Here is an 11,754-nt window from a genome sequence, read left to right on the forward strand (position 1 = left end):
AATTCCTCCTCCAGAACATTAGTTCTCTAACCCATTAAAATAGTTACATCTCCATCAATTGTGAGATGTGATTAATGTGAGGTGTGTTTTAACTATTAATTTCACCTAGGCTAAACTAGTTAAAATTGCTGTTTTTTGTAGTCAGATACGAATATTGACAATTTCATACAGCTCAACCTATAACAAAGTATCTATATTTGTGAATAATTTACTTAAAAATACAAATTATCACAGATTTATGTTACTGCCCTAATAAAATCATGGTTAGAGTTGAATTCCAGCAATCTTGCTCAAGTGAAAAAAGAGTGAATTGACAGCTGGAATATTAAGAATTGTACTTTTATCTTTAAGCACTTCAAAATTATTTTTCTGTTTCTAGATAAAATACATGTTGTCGTAGACTGAAAAATGGTCTCCCAAAAGATTTCCATGCCCCAGTCCCTAGTTTTATGCTTGTATATGTTAAATTACACAGCAAAAGAGACTTTGCAGATGGAATTAAGGTTATAGACCTTAAAATACAGAAATTATTCAAGTGGGCCCAATGTAATCATAATCAAATGGACCTTTAAAAGTGGAATATAAGACAAAAGGGTAGGTCAGAGAGAGGTATGATGAGGAAGTAACAGGAAAGGGGACATGACCCACCATTGCTAGCTCTGCAGAAAAGGAGACCATGAGCCAAGGAATGTGAGCAGCCTCTGGAAGCTAGAAATGGCCCTCTGCTGGCAGACAGCATTGAATTCTGCCAACAACTGAATAAGCAAGGAAATGGATTTATGGCCCCCTACTCTGCCCCCAGCCTCCATAAAGGAATGCAGTCCTGCCAGCATCTTGAATTTAGCTCAGTTAAGACCAGTGTCAGATTTCTGACCTACAAAACTATGATGATACATTTTGCTGTTTTCAGCCACGGAGTTTGTGGTCGTTTGTAACAGCTACAATAGAAAACTGATGTACTTACCTTAGTAAAACTTTGAATTTAAAGGACTCATCAGAGAACTGTCCCTAAAGTCATTTAAGCTGAATTTTTAAAAATTCAATTCATGTCTGGTCCTGAGTGATTCTGGTAAAATAAGCTGTGATGTGACTGGATATGTGTGTATAGCCAACAAAACACAATAAAATAGTGAACAGCTGAAAGCTATACAGCTGGTTACCTTTATATAAGAATACTAGAAAGCTCATAATGCGTTATTATGAGAAACATTTCATCTAGGAGTGATTTCTAAGGCAGCATCTTGAGTTTCTATAAACACAGAACCTTCTGTCTCAGAAGGGATGTCACGAGGAGGACCACAATCCTCTATGTTCACGTGCAGCGGCTTCTCCTGTTCACGACTCAGGTTTGAAATGTCTTTCATTTGAATCTTCCTTCCAGTTCCAAAGGTTTATCTGAGGCCAAAGCTATCACTTCTTCATCTTCATTTTTATGTAGAAAGCTACAAATCATGTTGGGTCTAGAGGAGAAATCCTTATCCTTGATTTGCAGCCATTCCACCCCACCTGTTTTCTCCTCCTTCCTTCTCTGTCAGAAGAGTTCTTGTTATGCTGACTTCTTCCCTGTATGGCACTTGTATTTTAGCACTGTGTACTCCTTGCCCTCTCTATCCACACGTTCAACATTTTCTTCAAATATAACACAGGTCCCAAGAGTGTCTTCAGACTCCCCAGCCAAGACATAGCTGTCCACTTGAAGAAAGGCCTCTTGGTGTCAATTCTCAAAATTTTGCATTTATTTTCACATTTCGAGAGAAAGTCTGAATCAACAATTCCTGACAATTCCATGAGAACCAGCTGTTCTCCCTCCTCCTTCTTCCTCTTCTCTATCCTCTGGATTCTGTTCCTCTGCTGCTGCCATGGTCCCACAGCTCTGGATTATAGGCTTCTTATTTAAGTTTTCAACTATTATCTCTTCAAACATACTCTCCACCCCGTTCTATTCTTTTTTTTTTTTTCGAGACAGAGTCTCACTCTTTCACCCAGGCTGGAGTGCAGTGGCGCGATCACGGCTCACTGCAGCCTCGACCTCCTGGGCTCAGGCGATCTTCCCACCTCAGCCTCCCGAGTAGCTGGGACTACAGGCACAAGGCGCCAAACCTGGCTAATTTTTTGTACTTTTTGTAGAGACAGGGTTTTGCCATGTTGCCTAGGCTGTTCTTGATCCCCTTGGACCAAGCAATCTGCTGGCCTTGGTCTCCCAGAGTGCTGGGATTACAGGTGTGAGCCACCCAGCCTGGCCCTCTTTCTTTTCTTTTTCTGGAATTGCAATTAGACATTTGTTACACCTTCTCAGTCTACCCTACCATGCTTCTTAACCTACTCTTTTATTTTTTGCCTTCTCTGATGCATTCTAGAGAATTCTTTCTGATCTATGTAACAGTTCATTAATTCTGTCTTCTGTTGCATCTAAACATCTGTTAAATTCCTTCATTAATTTATACATTTTAACTTTTTCTTTTCTAAATGTTCTGTCTAGTCTTATTTCAAATACGTTAGGACACTACTTTTCTATTCCTTGAAGACATTTTTAAACTTGTATTTTTAAACTTTAGACATACTGAACATAGTTATTTTATAATCTTTGGCTGATAATTCAAAAATCTGAAGTCTTTGAAGGTGTTTCTTTGGTCTGTTTTTTTTTTTTCTGCCAGTTTCCACTCGTAGGGTCTTGTTTCTTGATATTCTTAGATATTATTGTGTGTTACTCATTCTACTTTAAAAATTACTTTTGGAAAATTTAAGGCCTAAGACAAAGGTGACTTACTCTAGAAAGGATTTTCAAGAGGTTAGGGGAGTCACCAGACATGAACACTGAGTTCGTGGCTTGAGGTTTCTTGGACAAAACAACTGATCCACAGGGGCACTGCTAGCCCATAGTCACACCCTCCCAGGGATCAGTCCATTCATTTTTCCCTCCCCTACAACCTCCAGATCTTTTTTGTGCCAAAGTAACTTAACTGTCCGTGCAGTCCTGTGGGTGGATATGGGTATGATTTACTTCTGGTTTGCCCATACCCTGATTTAGGAGACTCTCCTATTAATCTATTTTTGGTTAACCTTGGGTTTAATTGCTCCTTTTTGCTCCAGGGACTGTCAAAACTGGAGTTGTTTCTGCGCCCAGTTGTTCTCAGCAGGAGAATTCATCCGAATAACCTAGCCTGCCACTGACAGAAATGAGTGTGTTTTAATGATAGTGTAAATGGTTTGCTTGGTGTTTGTCCCATTGACTATAATTTTCTCATTTATTTGTTTATTATGATACTCCCTCACTAGAAAGTGAGTTTCATTTTTAATGATCATTTACATGATGTTTCCTATGTATCAGGTACACCTCCATGATAAACTGTAAACATAAAACATAATGTAAATATTATCTCATTTAATGTTCCTAAAAGCCCTCTGAAACAGACACTGTTATTATAATAGATGAGGAAACTGAGACATCAAGAACTTACTTTACGTTCCTAAGGCCACACAGCTGGGAAGCTTAAAGGACCAGCGTTTGACCTCAGAAACACTGGCTTCCAAGTCCCGGGACCTAACTAATCACTGTGCTGTGTGTTTCTCCACGTGAGTGCTAAGACATCTCACTAATGAATCTCTAGCACCTGGCGTGGCACCCAGCAATAATGGTTTTCAGTATTGTTGAATGAGTTACCATAGAATGCATACAAATTAATGCTTCATTGATTATAACACTACTGACTTGGAAATGTAATAAAAATGGCAAAGAGGACAATTCTGATTTGTCATTACTTGTAATAATGGCTTGATTTTCTTTAATTCTGAAACATGAGTATAGCATGTAGACCAAAGTATCTGATACATTTTTGTTTTGTTGTTACATTGGAAGAATATTATATTGTAATGCCTTTGAAGGAGATAAAGTTGGGTAATAGGATACAGATGGAGCAGAATAATGAAATATCAGAGAATGGCCGCTGAGATTTTCTTAAATATTGTACTTAGGGAATAAACGATTTGGAGGGCATGAAATCCTGGAATAAGGCTTCACAACATGTCCACACTCTTAGAAAACAAAGATAATTCAACTTTGTTATTTGTTAGAAAATCATTGATGTGAGTAGAAGTCACGTGTTACCCTCCAAGGCAATGTTCTCTAGCTGATCACCTGGTTCCAGGTCAAAGCTGGGGTAGCCTAGTTCCTTTAGAAGGTGACCTGCTATCTGCTGTTGTTAATATCCCTTTTCAAAGCACTGATTTGGTTATGCTCCATTTGCCAGGTCTTATTTTCTCTCTTGTGGTTTGTCGATGTGTCAGCACATTACGTCACAGGTGCACAGGTAGAAGGTAGATATCTGATGGAAGGGTAACATGATGCAGGAAGTGAATCTTTTGGTTTCCTAACCTGTATCAAGGCCAATGTCAGATGGACATAGTTGGCAGGCCTTAAAACATGGCTGCTTTCCTAAGTCACATGCTGTCAGGGGAGGCTCAGCAAAGTTTTGGGAGCTCACCTTTGCTCAGTGCTACCACAGGTGAATCTCATACTGTGCACTCTCACTTAGCGTCAGGCTCATGCATTTGGTGTAATTGTGCTTACCTAGGGAGAGGAGCTGCTTTAGCTGCACTGATAGACCTTTTATTATAATAGTACGTTTTGAATTTTTACGATGGGCTTCCCACTTCTAATGGCCAGAGCTACCATAAGAGATAGGAACTACCAGTCCTACAGTTGTATCTGTGAAAGTTGAAGCAATTTGTTTACAGTTAAAGGACCAGAAGAGGTGGAGTTATGTTGGTTAGGTTTGTGTTACTCTGCCCCGATATGGTGTTCTTCTAATATGGATATTTAAATCTCATGCTGGCATTTAGTTAATCACCACATTAATAAACATTTGTTAGTATGAAGGCTATTACATCAAAAGAAACAGCAGTATTTTTAAAATTCTAGTACATCATTGTCTTCTAAGTTTCTTACTGAAAATAACGCTAAGTCATATGTCGCTGCTTAAGTATTAAGCCCTATGGACTCACAGCGCACTCAAAACAAAGCTCAAATTAACTCTAGGAATTGTAATTACATACGTTTTTTTGTGAAAAGACTTGATGGTTGGTTTGAATTACTAGCTGTGTGGCTTTGGGAAAATTACTTAATATCTTTAGGCTCTCGTTTCCTTATCTGTAAAGTGGGTATGATACCATCTACTTAAAGTAAACAATGCATTTATTAAAGTCCCTAGCACAGTACCTGACACATAATAGGCACCAGTAAATGTCCATTTCTCTTTGACTAATGTCTTTCATTGGCTGTGTGGGAAAAGTATGTGAACAAACTCTACACATCAATCCATTCTAAGTGCTTTTTGGAAGTAATGGTAGAAAGTCTTACAGAACACTGTCATTATTGCAGTTTGGGGCCAGTTCCTCCCCGACTCCCAATAACATAACGTTAAAATTTACTGTAGAATATTTAATATACAACAACTTGCTATGAATCTGTTTTCAGCAACACAACAATTAAATCAAGCAGAAGTTTTCTGTATGTGATTCGAGAATGCTCTTTATCCTTTCACACTAAAATTGCATTACCTGTAGCTAAAGGAGGAAGTGTGCTCAGTTAAGCTTGAAAGCAATGGTACAAGAAAGGGATTAGCAAATTGCAAGACAAAGTCCTTAGAAGTAAGGTCACCGCCAGACTGTAGCTGGGGCACAAGCCAGAGAATATGTTTAATATGTGCTGCTCCATTAGTTCCTGGAATCTTAAAACATAACCTGCCTCACTGAATCATAGCAGAAGGAGGAAAGCAACAGGAGCATCATGTCTCTGCTTTTCCAGACAACATAGCACTGATTTATTTTCAAAAAAATCTTTTTAAATTAAAGTAACTTATGCACATAAGTTTAAAAGTTAAATGTTATTGAAGGGCTTGGAGCAAATTATGGGGGTTTCTCCTCATCCTTTCCCTCAGTCCTCTTCTGCCATTACTTCCAACAATCTTAGCTTTTTATTTCTGGCATTTACGCATCTCTGTATTTCTGAACTACATGTGTGTCATGCTTTCTTTTGATTTATCAGTATGAGCCATTCTGTAAACATTCTATAATGATAATTAAGAATTTAGTTTTCTCATACCACCATGACTTCTGCCTCCCTTCTCCCATACTCCCACTAGAGAATATTATAACACAACGTTTGCATAATTGACTATTCTGTGTTTATATTATTGTGCCCATGCAAATATTGCTCAGGCTAAGCACCGTAGTGTGTAGACGTATGTTTACTTTCTTTTTGTCTTTTTCTGAAGTTAACGATGTCTTTTTTTCCTTTCAGTTTGCTTGTCTTTGTCCCTATTTCTACTCCTTTAACACCTTACAATGGCTTCTTGGTGCTTTTTTTCTTTCTTTTTTTTGTTTTTGTTTTGCCTTTTTTTTTTTTTTTTCCTACAAGTTCAATCACATCAATAATATACATGCTGCATTTTGGTTTTCTTGGAAGCATCACCCCCGAACACCTCTCTCTGGCCTGCTGCACAGCCTCCTCCTGGGAATTCCTTGAGATGGGTTCTTTATTTCTTGGATTTTGAGTGTTGCTAGGTGGGCTTGCTTGTTCTGGTGGAGCATGTCATCAGATGATGCAGCAGCAGAAGACACGGTGGGGGCATCCTCAGTGTCTGTCTCTAGTCACACAGCGACTGGTCTGGACTGTTTGCCCTCCATGCTTAATACACAGCTACCCTCCTGGGATCTCCTTTTACCCTCATTCTCAAGAGTCCTTTTGTTTCCTCCCTGATCCCGAGTTTCTTTCTTTCTTTCTCACATCTCACGCCTTCCTGGCTTACTCCCTCTGTTATACTCTCTGTCTTGCTTTCTGGTTCATTCTCTCAGATTTACCTCTTCAGTAAAGGCCCATCTTCTGTTTAATCGGTTCATTTGGTATTTCATTTCACTGGCTTTTTAAAAAATTATACTCATTTTCAACTTCTGTCTTATGTTTTCATTCTTTTGTTATAGTTTCTATTCTTTGGTTTGTCTCTTTAACCATTTTGAATGTATTTATCTTACAATATTTTATTGTTCGTATACCTTCACTTAGTTGATGGCTAATTCTACTGTATCTACTTACTATATTTACTGTTATCTGCTTTTTCTTGCTCATTTTTAAATTTATTTTTATAGTTGATTTAAATTTTTTTATTTTTAACTTTTATGGGTACATAGGTATATACATTTATGGGGTACATGAGATGTTTTGATACAGGCATGCAATATGCAATAATCACATCATGGAGAATGGGGTGATCCCCTCAAGCATTTATTTTATGTGTTACAAATAATTCAATTATATTCTTTTACTTATTTTTAAATATACAATCAAATATTTAAAAATTTGTATATTTTTAAATATACAAATAAACAAGGTGATTGTATTGTCACCTTGTTGTGTTGTCAAATAGCAGGTCTTATTCTTTCTAACTATTTTTTTGTGCCCATTAACCATCCTCACCTCTCCCTCACCCCCCACCCACCCTACCCCTCCCACACTCTGGCAATCTTCCTCTCTATGTCTATGAGTTCAATTAATTTGATTTTTAGATCCCACAAATTAATGAGAACATGTGATGTTTGTCTTTCTGTGCCTGGCTTGTTTTACTTAACATAATGACTTCCACTTCCATCCATGTCGTTGCAAACAACTGGATCTCATTCTTTTTTATGGCTTAATAGTACTCCATTGTGTATAAGTACCACATTTTCTTTATCCATTCATCATGGGTGCTTACGTTGCTTCCAAATCTTGGCTATTGTGAACAGTGCTGCAATAAACATGGGAGTGCAGAATATCTCTTCAATATACTGATTTCCTTTCTTTTGGGTATATAATGAGCAGTGGGATTGCTGGATCATATGGTAGCTCAACTTTTAGTTCTTTGAGGAACCTCCAAACTGTTCTCCATAGGGGTTATACTAATTTACATTTCCACCAACAGTGTACAAGAGTTCCCTTTTCTCCACATCCTTGCCAGAATTTGTTATTGCCTGTCTTTGGGATAAAAATCATTTTAACTGGGGTGAAATGATATCTCATTGTAGTTTTCATTTGCATTTCTCTGATGACCAATGATGTTGAGCACATTTTCATATGCCTGTTTGCCACTTGTATGTCTTCTTTTGAAAAACATCTATTCAAATCTTTTGCCCATTTTTTGATTAGATTATTAGATTTTTTATAGAGTTGTTTGAGCTCTTTTTTTTTTAGAGTTGTTTGAGCTCTGGTTATTAATTCCTTGTCCGATGGGTAGTTTGCAAATATTTTCCCCCATTCTGTGGGTTGTCTCTTCACTTTGTTTATAGTTTCCTTTGCTGTGCAGACATTTTAAAAAACTTGATGTGATCCCATTTGTCCATTTTTGCGTTGGTTGCCTGTGCTTGTGGGGTAATACTCAAGAAATTTTTGCCCAGACCAACGTCCTGGAGATTTTTCCCAATTTTTTTTGTAGTAGTTGCACAGTTTGAGGTCTTACATTTAAGTCTTTAATCCATTTTGATTTGATTTTTGTATATGGCTAGAGATAGGGATCTAGTTTCATGCTTCTGCATATAGTTATCCAGTTTTCCTAGGACCATTTATTGAAGATACTATCTTTTCCACAGTGTATGTTTTTGTCACTTTCATCAAAAATAAGTTGACTGTAGGTGTATGCATTTGTTTCTGGGTTCTCTATTTTGTTCAATTGGTCTAAGTGTCTGTTTTTATGCCAGCACCATGCTGTTTTGGTGACCATAGCTCTGTAGTATAATTCGAAGTCAGGTAATGTGATTCCTCCAGTTTTGTTTTTTGTTTTTGCATAGGGTAGCTTTGGGTATTCTGGGTCTTTTGTGGTTCCATATAAATTTTAATACTTTTTTTTTTCAATTTCTGTGAAGAATGTCATTTTTATTTTGATAGGGATTGCATTGAATCTGTAGATTGCTTTGGGTAGTATGAACATTTAAACAACATTGATTCCTAGAACATGGAATATCTTTCCATGTTTTGGTGTTCTCTTTACTTTTTTTCATCAGTGTTTTATAGTGTTCATTATAAAGATTTTTCACTTCTTTGGTTAATTCCTAAGTATTTCATTTTATTTGTGGCTGTTGTAAATTGGATTACTTTTTTTATTTCTTTTTCAGATTGTTCACTGGTGGCATATGGAAATGCTAATGATTTTTGTATGTTGATTTTGTATCCTGCAACTTTACTGAATTTATCAGTTCTAATAGTTTTTTTTATGGAGTCTTTAGGTTTTTCCAAATATAAGACCATATCATCTGAAAACAAGGATAATTTGACTTCTTCCTTTCCAATTCCATGCTCTTTATTCATTTCTTTTGTCTGATTGCTCTATCTAGGACTTCCAATACTATGTTGAATAACAGTAGTGAAAGTGGGCATCCTTGTCGTGTTTCAAATCGTAAAGAGTTTCAGTTTTTCTCCATTCAGTATGATACCATCTGTAGATCTGTCATATATGGTTTATATTATGTTGAGGCATGTTCTTTCTATACACAAGTTTTATGAGGGCTTCTTTTTCTTAATCATGAAGGGATGTTGAATTTTATCAAATGCTTTACCAGAATCAATTGAAATGATCATATGGTTTTTGTCATTCATTCTGTTGATATGATGTATTGCATTGATTGATTTGCATATGTTGAACTATCCTTGCATCCCAGGGATAAATCCCGCTTGATCCTGATGAATAATCTTTTTATGTATTATTGAATTCAATTTGCTATTATTTTGTTGAGGATTTTTGCATCAATATTCATAAGAGATATTGGCTTGTAGTTTTTTTTTTTTATGTGTCTGGTTTTGCCATCAGGGTAATACTGACCTCATTGAATGTATTTGGAAGTATTCCCTCCCCCTTCATTTTTTGGAATAGTTTGAGTAAGATTGGTATTAGTTCTTTAAATGTTTGGTAGAATTCAACAGTGAAGCCATTGGGTCCCAGGCTGTTCTTTACTGGGAGACTTTTTACTACAGCTTCGATCTCATTACTTGTTATTGATCTGTTCAGGTTTTGGATTTCTTCCTGGTTCAATCTTGGCAGGTTGTACATCTCTAGGAATTTGTCCATTTCTTGTGGATTTTCCAATTTATTGGCAAATTAGCCAATAAATTTGTTTTTCCAATTTATTGTTCATAGTAGCCCCTAATGATCCTTTGAATTTCTGTAGTATCAGTTGTCTAATTTTTTGTCTCTGATTTTATTTAGTTGGATCGTCTCTCTTTTTTTCTTAATTAGTCTGGCTAAAGGTTTGTCAATCTTGTTTTATTTTTCAAGAAACCAATTTTTTGTTTCATTGATTTTCTGTGTTCTTCATTTCAATTTCATTTATTTCTTCTCTAATCTTTATTATTTCTTTTCTTCTACTTATTTTGGGTTTTGTTTGCGCTTGCTTTTCTAATTCTTTTTTTAATTTGAAAAGGAGAGGAGTCTTTATTTCTTATAAAGCATCACAGCCTGCAAGATGCTTTTCTAGTTCTTCAAGATGCATTGTTGGCTTGTTTATTTGAAGTTTTTCTTCTTTTTTGATGCAGGCACTTATAGCTATAAACTTTCCTCTTAGTACGGCTTTTACTGTATCCCACAGGTTTTGATATGTTGTGTTTTCATTATTTATTTCAAGAAATTTTTCAATTTCCTTTTTAATTTCTTTATTGACCCACTGGTCATTCACGAGTATATTGTTTAATTTCCATGTATTTGTACAGTTTCCAAAATTTCTCTTGTTACTGATTTCTAGTTTTATTCCACTGTGGTCAGAGAAGATACTTTATATTCAATTTTTTTGAATGTTTTAAGACTTATTTTGTGACTTAATATATGATTTATCTTTGACATTGATCCATGTACTGAGGAAAAGAAATTGTATTCTGCAGCCATCGGATGAAGTGTTCTGTAGATATCTATTAGATCCATTTTGTCTATAGTGCAGATTGAGTTAAATATTTCCTTGTTGATATTCTGTCTGGAAGATCTGTCTGATGCTCAAAATGGTGTATAGAAGTCTCCAGTTATTACTGTATTAGAATCTCTCTCTCTCTTTAGCTACAGTAATATTTGCTTTATATATCTGGGCACTCCAGTGTTGAATGCATATACATTTAAAATTGTTATATCCTTTGACCGCTTTATCGTTATACAGTGACCTTCTTTGTCTCTTATAGTTTTTGTCTTGAAATCCATTTTGTCTAATATAAGTGTAGCTACTCCTGTTCTTTTTTGCTTTCCATTGGCATGGAATATCTTTTTTCATCCCTTTATTTTTGGTCTATGTGTGTCTTTATAGGTGAAATGTGTTTCTTGTGGGCAACAGATAAATGGGTCTTGTTTTTTTTAAATCCATTCAGCCACTTTATGTCTTTTGATTGGAGAATGTAATCCCCTTTTACATTCAATGTTATTATTGATAAATGAGGACTTATTTCTGCCATTTTGTGATTTGTTTTCTGGTTGTTTTGTGATCTTCTTGTCTTCCTTTAGTGAAGGTGATCTTCTCTGGTGATGTGGCTTAGTTTACTGCTTTATATTTTTTGTGTATCTGTTATATGTATTTTAGTTTGAGGCTACCACGAGGCTTGCAAATGCTATCTTATGACTCATTATTTTAAGCTGATAACAACTTGACACTGTTTGTATAAACAAATAAGCAATAAGAAAACTAATAAAAACTTTATACCTTAACTTTGTCCCCCCACTTTTAACTTTTTATTGTTTCTATTTATACCTTATTGTA

At 36.0% G+C, this 11,754-nt stretch overlaps 1 pseudogene; it reads right to left on the bottom strand.

Moving 5' to 3' along the window:
- Window positions 1–1,211: 1,211 nt before the first annotated feature.
- LOC116810690 (general transcription factor 3C polypeptide 6-like) lies at window positions 1,212–1,861 on the bottom strand (annotated as a pseudogene).
- Between the last annotated feature and the right edge of the window lie 9,893 nt (window positions 1,862–11,754).

Source organism: Hylobates moloch, unplaced genomic scaffold (genome assembly GCF_009828535.3).
Source record: "Hylobates moloch isolate HMO894 unplaced genomic scaffold, HMol_V3 SCAFFOLD_1, whole genome shotgun sequence".
NCBI lineage: Eukaryota > Metazoa > Chordata > Mammalia > Primates > Hylobatidae > Hylobates > Hylobates moloch.